Below are 13,201 nucleotides of genomic sequence, written 5' to 3' on the forward strand. Positions count from 1 at the left end.
GTTCATGAGGAGACCGTTGCTAGCTCGAGCCAATTTTGGATAATCTATTTGATTTTTTTCCATTTAAAAAAAGTAACCATGAAAGGTTTTTTTTTTTTGGTATTTTCTATTTTTTTAAGCAAGCTCTGCCTAGGAGGTAGTACTCATTTTATTGATCGCCAAAAATAACAGATACATCTATTTTGGAGAGAACCCTCTGATACAAAATTAGTAAAAACATCCTCAATGATAGAGATATCCAATACCCTCACCAATTGAAATCAACCTAGCTACAACATCCTCCAAAAAAGGCTTGTCATTAATTTGACTGAATGACAAAAAAATTTCCAAATCATTATCCTGGGTGACACATTTTTTGAATATCATCCAGGCTTTTTCATGATCCTTTTCTTTTCTTTGTTCTCTCGGGTGAATAATGCCTTTGGCAACCCTCCCAAAAGTTGACATCCATCAAATCTAACAAAATAGTTACTTGATCAAAGAAATCATCTACAACATTCTTCTTACCATTCTATTGACCAGCACCAGATGACCAATAACTTGCATGATGGGTAAGAATAGATCATGAATGAGCTTACCATTGTGGATATGATGGCAAGACTAGTAGTCCACCCCCAAAATCTCTATCATTGTCACTTTCTCCCTTTCATTTTCTTTGCAGAAAAATCACTATAGTTTCTCTCTTGGTGTTTCCCTTAGCTCTGCTTCCTGCAAGCACTTACATCTGATGCCCCAAATTTGCACCATTACCTCCATTAACTTTGAAAATTGCAAGTCATACATCCAATTATGACTAAATGAGGAGTTTATATAAAGAATCTAGTCAAACACCCTTTCTTAGGATGGTAGAATACTTTCTCAAATAGTTTATGGATGTCATCAATGCAGAGCATGAAGGGCTTCATATAATCCATGCATGGATATAGAGAGGTCTAATCCTTCCAGTCTGCTCCAACAAGAATCCTATTCTATCCTTGCCCTATCAAATTTTTTTGTTAGATAGGATAAGTCTCCTTAGATCCTCTGTAATATTTCCTATCTCATCAAAATCCAACTCTATATCATTGTCAATGCCTATGTTGGCTAGTTTATCTGCCACTTGATTTCCTTCCCTATATATATGTTGTACCTTGTAGTTAGTCAACCTCCTTAGATGAGCTCTTAAGCTAGGTAACCAATTAGCCAACTTGTAGTTGTGGAATGATAGACCAAAATTTTTGTTGATTATAATTTTTGAATCACCCTCAATTATAATTTTTTCATAGGTACTAGATGCACACTATTCCAATCCTACTTACAATGTAGAGATTTCTACTACATTATTGGTGGCAATACCCAATTTCCTTGCTATCCCTTTCAACATTTCTCCCTTATCATTTTTGATGATTGCTCCTATCCCACTTTCTCTAGGATTTCCTTTGCTAGCTCCATCAAAATTGAGTTTGACCCATCCTTTTGGAGGAGCTTGCCAACTAATCATCATCCTGTCAACTTTAGGATCTTTCAGCCTATGATCTAGTCTTTGCCTAATATTCCAATTATTTTGATGTCTAGATCCCATTTTCTCAAGAATTTGAAGTTTAAGCCCAAAATTCTGCTATTCACCACTTCCTCAATGGCCATTTGTATCTTCATATTGATTTGCTAAACATACAAATATTTTTCTTTAAATATTCTTCGATTCCTTTCTTTCCAAATGTGTCAAATATTCATGGAGGGATAGAAAATCTAGAGTATTCCCCATTTGGAAATAATTCTATCTTGGGGCCATGGAAATTGGAAATCTGTAAGTGTGGCATTCTTGACTCCTCGCCACTAGAGTTTGTTTTGTAGCCAATCTCAACACTCTTTCTCTATTGGACACCAAAGAAGTAGATGGTCTATCATTTCTTCCTCTCTTTTGCACATGATGCACCAATTTGGTTTTGCAAAACCAATAGTTTTCAATCTTTCTCCAGTTAAAATCCTTCTGTATAAGGCCACCCATAGGAAAGCATTAGCCTTAGGCAAGGGCCACTTTCCCCAACATAATTTTGTGGGCAAATAAGTGTTATGTTTCCTGTGTCTAAGAAGCTCGTACCACAACTTTATTTTATATGTTCCTAATTTTGAAGCACTCCAAATTAAATAATCCTCCTCATTGGATCGTAGGACAATTTTGTTTGATAATAGATCCATCAATCATATGCTGTTTTCTAATCTTGATACCCCCACACTCTTCCAATTGATTTTCATAGAATTGGAACTAGAATCCATGTAATCTGCCACCTTCTTGCCCATAGTGGATTCCATACTATTCACCCAATCCTTCTTTGAGAAGAAACTATCTACCAGTTTCTCTCCTCACCAAAATCTCTCCAAAAGGGAGCTCCGTTTCCATTGCCAATCTGCCATGTAAGATGTTTGTTGATGATGTATCTAATTTTCCATATTAACTTCCAAAACACTCAGCCAAGAGGAGACTTTGCAATAGTCAAAATCTCTTCCAAGTCCTGAGCATCAAGATACTTTGCGTTCATTATTTCACAACAAGTATTGTCCAAATTTTTATACATCTTCCAAGCCAATTTGGCTCCTAGAGCCATGATTTGAAAAGCCATACTTCATAGGTTTGCTCCTCCTCCTTCTTTAGGCATGCTAGATGTGTCCCAATTTATGAGATGAATCCTCTTATCTATTTTTTCCGCTTCCCATAATTAAAAAAAAACAATCCATCAATCATCGAGGCATATCTCTTAGGAATTTTGTAGACTAAAAAATAATAAATGGTAATGGAAGATAGAACTAATTTGATCATAATAATCCTTCCTACTTGTGATAGCCAACAATTCTCCATGAAGAGACCTTAGCAAAAATTTTGTCAATGATCATAGTTTAGATATTTTTATCTGGATGCCCTGTATATAGTGGAACTCCCAAATATTGAATGGTGAAGACTCCTTTTGCATATCTCAAAATGTTGCATATGGTTTCTCTCAACTTCTTATTGGCATGAATGAAATAGATTCTAGATTTAGTTACATTTATAACTTGACCCGATTCTTTTTCATACTCTGAAATCACTGTCTTAATGCATATAGCTTCCTGAATAGAGGCCATGCTAAATAGAATTGGATCATCTACAAATTGTTAGAAATGATTGAATTGATAATAAGAGTTGTTGGAATGATAAAGAATGTTCTCAATCATTGTTTTGTCATTGATGTCAAACTTGCTACTTGCAGGAATGAAAATTGCTTTAGTGATCCAAATACTATCAATTAGTTGGTTGACAAGGTGGTGGCAATCAATAAGATGTAACTAGAACACCTAGAGAAAGGTTGAAGTTATGATGTTGTAATGAAGTACTAGGATAAGCTAAGCCATTGATGAAAAAGTGTATTTGATAACATACTATAAGATACAGAAAAAAGGGCACACTGAAACATATTAAAGAGGTTAGGTGTTAGCTAAGTCTTTTACAAAGCTCAACTAAGAGAAGGTGTCGAGTATATCATATAAGCCGAGTGATCTTCAGGTGCCGAGTATATCATATAAGCTGAGTGATCTTCAGGTACTGAGTAAAGAGTAGGTGCCGAGTAACACAGTTTTCTGTAGGTGCCGAGTAATACAGTTTTCTGTAAGTGCCGAGTAACACAGTTTTGTGTAGATGTCGAGTAACACTGAGATGCTGAGCATTAGTAAAACAAATAATGCCGAGTTGCTACATTATTTCAAAGATCAAAGATTCGCCAAAACTAAGCCAACAAGGTTATTACTTAGAAGTTTGTAAATTAAATAGAAGATAAGAATGATGAGCTGGTGGCACAGAACACCATGTAAAATGTTTTTGAGGATACATCTGGCAAATTTTCTAGAAGAGAACAAGATATGGGGTAGATACATTGTATTTTACCTAATCCATATTGAAACCCTAAAAGTGAAGAGGCAGAATTGAGTGGCAAAGGCATATCAGATCTCTATATAAGGAGTCATTAGTTAATGAAAATGAATGAGAGAGGGGTGGTCAAGCATGAAAGTATAAATTGCCGAAGAAGGTGGGAAAGAGGAAAGAGAGCATAGTTACTCTGTTTTAGTAAGAAGATCCCTGATATGGATGCATTAGTACAGTGAGTTAGAAGACTCAAGGAGACAAAGCTTGAATAGATGACAAGCAGTCAGAGCTGAAGAGATAAAAGCCAAGCATAAGGACTAAATTGAAAGTGTGATATGAAATCTATAAAGTATGTTGTAAGTTATATCAGATCAAAAGTTCATTGTTGTTACTTTCTAGCAATTGTAACAATTAGTTTAAATCCTATGGACTTAGGTTGGTTTGACAGCCATGAGATAAATCCTTTAATAGGGTGACATTCCCAGTGAATGTTCTAAAGTCCTTTAACCAGGCCCATTCCTAACAGTTTGGTGAAATCCTCTAACAAGGTCACATTTAACAGTGTGTTGTAAGCCTTTAACAGGGCATCACTTCAGAAGAGTGAGAATCAAGTAGCATGTTACTGGTGGTTTTTCCCAAATTGGGTTTCCACGTAAATCATTGTGTCATGTGTTGATCTTGCATGTTTTATCTTTGCATGTTGATTTACTGTAACTTGCTAATATGATTGATTTAATCTTGGATGGTTAAAAGGTTTATGAGTTCACTACATTTGGTGAAAAAAAAGAAAAAGGTTTTATTAGGGCATTTGGGACCTTGAATAACTGATTCACCCCCCCTCTCAGTTATTCTAAAAGATTCTAACACAAATTGGGAATGCATAAGGCTCAAGATGATAGAGATTGAGACTTCACCCCATTTTTTAATCTTGTTATTGTGCTTAGTCAAATGGCCCATATATTTTTCCATCAAAATGAATAGGAAGGGAGATAGGGGATGACCTTGCCTAATCCTATTAGTGGCTTGAAAAAAATAGTTATTGGACCATTGACAAACAAAGAGTCATGTATTGAAGAAACACAAAAGAGAATGCATTTGATCCATTCTGAATAGAAGCCAAATCAAAATAACACTTCAATTAGAAAAGGCCAACGAATTCTATCATAAGCTTTATTAACATCTAATTTAATGATAATGCCTTGCTTTTTGCTACAATACATACTGTGTATAGTTTCCCCTGCCAAAATGATGTCAGATATTTCCCTTTCTAGAAAAAATCCATGTTGCTCCAATGAGATTATTATGCTAAGGATTGATTTGAGTCTATTGACCATAACCTTTACCAAAATTTTGTATAAGGAATTGCATAGAATGATCGGTTTGAAATCATCCACGAATCTTGGCTCTAGTTTTTTTGGAATAAGAGCAATGACTGTGTTATTCAATTTTGTGGAAAATTGACCCTTTTTTAGAAAGGATTTTTCCATTTTAAGACTGTCTTCTTCCATGAAAGACCAACATTTTTGAAAAAAATCTGCTAGGAATCCATATTGTCTTGCAGCCTTGAACACTGGGTTGTCAAATACAACCTTTTTAATTTCTTGCAACGAGAAAGGTTTCATCAACCACAAGTTGTCCTACTCTCATATAGTTCTCAGAATAATATCTAAGAACACTAAAGCTAGAGAAGATAAGGAATCTATTGAAGATCCCAAAATATTTTTAAAATGTTGTTTGACAATCTCCTCAATAGAGTCCTTATTGTCTTGCCACTCTCCCTAGCCATCCTAAATCTAATTGATGCAATTCTGCACCCTTTTATCTTTTACCTAGGCATGAAAATACTTAGAGTTATAATCATCTTATTTGATCTAGTTTTCTCTTGATTTGTCCTTCCAGTATATTTCCTCCCTAAGGAGAAGTTTCGCTAATTCTTCTTTTAGAATTTTTTCTTTTTCAAATTGCACATTTGTCATACCCGAGGCTATCACTGAAGAATTTAGAATATCTAGTTCTTTTTCCACTCTAAGTTTTTATGTAAAAATATTTTTGAATGAAACTTTATTCCAAACCTTAATTTTTCTCTTGACCTTTTTCAGCCTATTTACCATGACAAAACTTAGGGTGCCTTTGAAGTGATTTCCATCTTTCAACCAAGTTGCTAGATTCAACAAGAATATGTCATCTCTCCACCACAAATTTTGAAATCTAAAACAACCTTTTTCTTTTGAGATGGAAGAAAAAATATTGAGTTGGATGGGATAATGATCTGATAAAGTCATAGGAATGATATTGGATTCCACATTGTAGTCAGATTCAAACTAGTAATAGTCCACCAAAAACCTATCCAATCTCTCAAAGATTTTTGTGAAATTGGATCTTTTGTTGGACCATATGAAAAGTCCATTTGAATTCATCACATCAATATAATTATTATCTTGAACAAATTCTCTAAAATCATCCATAACCTTAGTCCTTTTATTAGAGCCTCCACTTTTTTCCTCAAGTTCCAAAATGGCATTGAAGTCCCCTACTAAAATAATCTTGTCTAACCCTAGACTCATTATTTTGATAGAAAGCTCATCCCATAAAGATTTGTTATCTTCCATTTTGATAGGACCATAGATAATAAGAATAGGGAAAAAGACATTATCGATAATTAATTCCACCATCCCAAACAACTAGTATTCATGGTTCTCCAGTAGTGACATCTCTATGTGAGATGGCTTCCATAAGAAACCAATTCCACTCAAAGCACCTTTGGCTTCCTAGAAAAAAAACCTTCCCATTGTTTACAAGAAAATACTAGACTAAGAGCTTTGTCCATATTGAGTTTTATTTCTTGAATTAGGACTAAGTCAATTTCTAGTCTTTGAAGCACTTGTATAAACAAGTGCTTCTTGTAAGGGGTTGCTAAACCCCTAACATTCCATGAAGTGATCTTTATTTTCCCCCAAGGGAGATATCTCCTCCCTTGACTTTTTTCATGAATTCCAAAATGATAACAATTCCTTTCTCTTTGGCTTTTTCTTCCCTCAATTGTCTATTTGATCTCCTTCCTCTACCACCTTTAGCTTTTCCCAATAGAATATTCACTGATTGGCTAATGCATCTAGGTTCTATGTTATCTAATGCATCATCTAGGGGATCTTTAGAAGAGTCCCTATCATAATCTACTTCTAACTCTGATCTACAATGAGTAACTAGGGTAATCTCCTTATTACCATCTGATTCCTAATGAAGATTCGAGTGGGCTAAGGAGCATTCCCCTTTTTCCTTATCCATTCTCACTTGCGTTATTACTATTTTTGCCATGATTTTCTCCTCTTGTATAAAAGTAGTTTTAGAGACTGTTATGTTCTCTTTTATTCTCTAGGCTTTTGCAGGTTTAATAAATACCCTTCAATCCATTATTGAGTGATTCTTAAAACCACACTTCATGCATTCTAGTGTCTGATCCTCCACTTCTATAGACTATTTCTAGGATGAGTTTCCCAATTATATATTGTGGAAAGCCAAGATTTTTAGAACAACTACTACTTTAACTCTTGTATACAAATATGAATCATTGTTAAGAATGGATTTATCCACTTCCAGTAGCGTTCCTAGAGAATGACCAATGTGCTCCAAAGTAGAATCTCCCTAGAATTCAAGAGGAAGATTGTACATCCTTATCCAGATAGGATTTTGATAAATCACCAATGATAATGGATTGAATTTTTTTTGCCAAGGTTGAATATAGAGAGGAGAGAGTCTAAAAAACCAGTTTTGTCCTGATAATATCAAATTCTTGTGCTCCTTGCTCTGCAAAATAACAATGAAAAAAATTCTTGGGAATAAATTTGATAATGACTAATTTGTGCCAATTTTTTTCTACCCATTTTCTTGTCTACTCTCTTGAAATCCTTTCTCCAATGAATCTCCCTATTACTACCATTTTCTTCCATAGATCCAAGTCCTCTTCTACCTCTTTAGGCATGGAGATATCCAACATAACTTCCTCCTTACCCTTGAAAGATGATGAACTATCTTTAACCCCCTCATGATATTTTATAGGCTTCTAATATGTCCTCACTTCCTTCATTTTCCTCTGCCATCTCCTCTGCATTCTTGGTCCCCTCTCAAAATTAGCAACTCTCAATTAAGAACAAGAGTGGAGAGTGACCCTTAGTATTTTCTATTTTAATGAGGAATGCAATCTATTGATGCAACTATATGAATTCCTATTTTAAACAAGTGTTAGAAAATAAAATAATAAAGATAAGGTAATGAGATTTTAAAGAAAATAACTAAAAGGGAAATTCCTAATAGACAAAAACCAAAGTAACAACATGTATGTATATTAAATCGTCAAAAGGATTAGGTAGAAAAACCAATGAAATTAGGAGCAATGCTTCCTTAACTCCATTTCTAAAATTTTTGATGGGAACTTAATATAAATTGAAAGATGTTTCACATTTCATCAAGTCACAAGGCCATAGAAAGTAGACTCATGTGAGACAAGAAACTATGCAAGGAAAAAGATGATCCTTTCTCCAATTCATTACATTAGCAAAATTTGTTAACATTAGGCAAACACTATAACTAAAAGATCACACAATGATAACAACATAATAAAACCATTGGCTCCATTATTATTCATGAACATGCATTCACAAAAATAACACACTCCGACAAGAATAAATACACTCAGAATGAGAGAACCAATAACATATATTATTTCATCAAAATAATGGATTGAGTAGATATAAAATCCCTGCATTTATAAGAAATCATCTCCTCCATTTATGTTAGGAGTTAGAGCTCTTACAATGCAAACTCATCCTAAAAAATAATAAAACAAATCTAATCATATACAAACTGACTCTCTAAATGGTGCTAAGTAGGTCTCTACCCTTGTTTATCTTTATTAATGGGTGCATGAGCCTTTAGGTGAAACAAAAGAATAAAATAATGAGAAGATAAGAAGAATACAATTGTAAGATGATCTAGGAGTCTTTGGAAGCTCTAAAAATGGAAGCTAGACATTCTCTAGGAATTTTTGGGAGTTGAACTACCATCAAAATACATCTTTGGTGCATAGAATGCTCTAAATTAGGAATTAGTTAACTATTAGTGTATTGATTCTTACTCAAAAATTTCAATGCACCTCTATCAAAAGCGCACCTTCACCTTGGTGACAGGTTCCAAAAATCCAAAAGTTCTTCTAAGTGTCCAAAATTGAATTTCTAGCATCTAGGTTTTTTTTTCCCCCCTCTTTACACCAAAATAATGTCTACATATTTACTCTTAAAATTCTCTATCATCTCAACTACTAGGGTAGCTTTCAATAAATCTAAAGCTCTATGCTTATCCTTTACTATTTGTTGATAATTTCTGACATCTATTGAGTCTCTGAAAAATCCTCAAGCTTGATGTCTAGCTCTAACAATACTTCTTTAGTCTTGAATGCTTGTCATATGTCATCATTTGATGAAGCATCTTAAAATATGGCTCTAAATTTTTGGATAACTGATTGCACCACTAAAAGTTTGGTATTAGACTTATCTTCAAAAGTATCAAGGTAAACAACATTGTAGTACTTCTCCACTTCAAAAAACTTCTCTTGAGTTTTATCCTTAATTTTCTGGATCTCTTCATGTAATCCCTCCTTTGATTTATTTCCCACTAATTTTTTTTTTATCCAATCATCAAGCTTATCTAGCTCCTCTATAGTATATACATCCATCAACATCTAATACCTTTGACCTTTTATTGATCTTAATACCTACAAGTCCTTGTCCTAGGTATTTACTTCATCCATTAACCCAAAATCTTAGTTCACTATAGTAACCAACAAGTCATAACTCAATTGGATGTTGTGAAAAATTACCCTATATTATTAGCACACATTTCTCTTCAAAAATTTCTCTCCATTGCTGACATGCTTCCAAAAATGCATCCAACTGTGTTCCTAATCCTTTTCTTCCTAATTTCACTGCAAGAGTGATCTTTGGATTCTCCAAGTCAATGTAGCCCACTACTTCATTCAAGTAGCCTCTCAGTAGCTCATTCTACTTTCACAATGTTATTAGCTCTAATTCATCCTAGTCCATGTTCTTGAACACCTCTTTCATGCTTATGGTGATCATCACTTTAGCTATGTTCACCATGGGCCTTGCTAACATGACCTCTTTGATTTGATAATCTTTCAGAGTTAATTCTTTGGTGTCGGCATAAGGAGGAGGAAGGGAAATATGTGCAAGCATGTCCTAATCTTGGACATTCTTCATTATGAAGGCTAGTGTTCTTGCATCACCCTTAGGTGGCTCAGACATCTTCATTTCTTTAATCAATCCCTTCATTCCTTCCTCTACTATTAGTTCGAGCTACCTTTTTTGATGAAATACAACCTCCCTCATCATCCACATTGGTGTAGTGTCCATGAGTGACATGTACTTGGCTAAAGAGGTTAGTTTTCCAGTAGTATCCTTTCCCTTATCACTTCTCTTTGGAGTCTTCTCACTTTGAAGGTCTTCAATCAGAGTCTCTACACTTTGTTGGGTTAAGGATCTAGCCTTTGTATCTTGAGGATCTTACTAAATTTATTCTAGTATTTGTCCCTCCTCAAATAGTTCATTGGCATGAAGGTGTTGGAACTCCCCTTCCTCAATTTTTTGTTCTTCTACCTCTTCTTGAGTTCCCAAAGGAAGTGGAGTTACCAACCTTTTGTCTAGAACAACCATATCCTGTGATAGTGGTGGTGGAATTCCCAAAGGTCCTTGAGACAGAAGAGGAAATTTATTCCAATCCTCTCCTAAGGGTTTGCTAGTGGGGGTGTCTCTAAACTTCTCATCTACCATCTTAGTACCCACTAGCATAAAGTCACAGTCAGAGAGGTAAAATATATTAGTTTCTTCACTCTCCATCTCTACTATTCATTTTTTTTGTTCATCTTCTAAAGTTAACACTTGTATTGGCTCTCTTGGAGTAGATGGAGGTGTCTCTATGTAGCTTCTTCTCCTCTCTTCCTCTACACCTTTAGCTGAGCACAACTTTTGGATTAAGGGAACACATTATATTTTCTCCCCTTCTTCTTCATCCTTAGCTTCTAGGATGGTCTCAAAAACTTGTGGGGACATAGTACTTTTCTTCTTTTCTCTCCTCCTTAGTGTACCCACTAGAGTTGTTTCAATTCTTTCTTTCTTTGGAGTTGAGGGGGAGGATTCTTCCTCTGGAATTATCATTGGTGGAACCCTATGCTCTTATTCTTGTTCCTCCTCTGGCTATTTTGTCTATGCCTACTTTGGAAGTTGATTAGCTAGCTTTGCTTGAGGTTCATCTTGCTCTTGTTCAGATGGCCTTGATTGAGCCTCAGATGCTTGTCTCTTTTCCCTTGGAGGTACCCTTTTCATTTACATGCATTTGTCAACCTCAAAGTACTCAACCTCCCACTCATGTTCATGAACCATTTATGACCTTATTGGGGACTGAGAAGGGTAGGTTAGCACAATAACCTTCGCACCTTTTCCTTTGATCAGTTTAGCTGTAGCCTATAGGGGTATGGCTTGAGGAACTAGATTGATCTAAAATGGCTTTCAGATCCATTCCCTTGTAAATTCAACTACATGTCTAGCCATTGAGCTATGTCATCATTCTCATCCTACCCAATCTTAGCATTCATAATCAATTGATCGTAGATTTTATCTCCATTGTACAAAGGATCCATTACTTCTTTGGCATCCTTTATATGACCTTTAGAGGAACCTTCATCTTTAGCACATTCTTTGCTAAGTTTAGACTCATCCTCAAATAATACCTCATATAGATATCATAGTTATCTATTGTGTTCATCCAATGATCTTCTAAAGCATCAACATTTACAAACTATTTCAATGCAAAATGATACATCATCCCAATGTTATCAAAGAAAGGGTGAGGGGAGTTATATTATTCCAAGGTATATTGATCCCCACTCATTATAGAATGTGGTAATATATTTCTTATGTTTCACCTTGAAGGAACCAATTGTGATAGGCCAGACTTGTGTCTTCTTATGTTATTTTCTCACTCTATCATATGCAAAAGTGAGTTGGTGCACAATCTTCAAGAGTATGAGCCTATCTAATGGGTATCTTGGGAGTCTTTGGGCACAATAGAATACCAACTACCCAAAGATATGTGAAGGTCTTGAATTGAATGTAGTAGGCACTGATCTCTATGATTTTGGCTGCTTCCTCTATTGATATTCTCTTTGCAGAGTCACCTTCAATAAACTTGATAATTACAAAGATACATGCATCATTCACCACTTTATATTCCAAACTTTGTAGTGGGAGTGTCTTCTTTACCAATTGTGGGTATACCACAAAGGGTGAAGAATTTGCATACTGCATGCTTCCCTTTCTGCTAAGGCTAGGGTAATACGTGGTTCTTTTTGCCAATAAGTACACCATATATGATGCCATATAGAAGTGTGGGTTTTCTTTAATGGCTACTAGTTTCTCATCCAAGTTGTCACTTAGGATGGTAGCCCAATCAATTGGCATCTTTTCCATTCTGATAGTTTCAATGAAATAAACCTTCCAAGTATGAAGGTGGCCTATTATTGGGAGACCCATGACTCTTCTCAATAGGACAATCACATATCCAATATCATGCTTCATGTATCCCCTTGTCATATCTACTTTTACACTCTATGACCCATGCCTCATTCTCATTCTCCCTATACCATCTCTTTGACTGATCATATGTGAATTACTGGTATTGATCCATCCTTGGGAGGTGAAACACATTTTCTATGTTTCAAGGTTAGACATCTAGGACTATCTCCCCTATGACACTCTTCATGACCTTTTCTTTGGTCACATAGTGCTCTGCAAGGCTCATTATTAGTTTTGAGGGTTGAACTAACATTGTGTGAGATGTTGCATTGACAAGCCTTGATCAGATGAGTGCATATACTATTTCTAATCTTTCTTTTGGCTTATCATAGATTTTGAGGAATGCATTCTAGTCTATGTCCCAACATTGTGTCTTTGATCTCAACATGCCCATCTTAGAAGCTTGACTTTTTTGATGCTCTTTTATACTTGAATTTGATAGGTTTTGGAGCCATTATATTTTCCATAGAAGAGGATGAGGATACCATTTGACCTACACAAGAGAGTTAAGCATTTGAAGTTAAAAATATGACCTAAAACAAACTCTAACAGACTCCCAAATAGGTCAAAACCATAAAAAAAAACAAAAAAGTAGTTGCCCTCCTCAAAACACCATGTTATGCATTTCAATGCACCTAGTGCACCCTTACAAATGCACTAAATTAGGCCAAGAATGGGCTAATTT

Source organism: Cupressus sempervirens, chromosome 1 (assembly GCF_028749045.1).
Source record: "Cupressus sempervirens isolate cs-2001-9-10 chromosome 1, ASM2874904v1, whole genome shotgun sequence".
Lineage (NCBI taxonomy): Eukaryota > Viridiplantae > Streptophyta > Pinopsida > Cupressales > Cupressaceae > Cupressus > Cupressus sempervirens.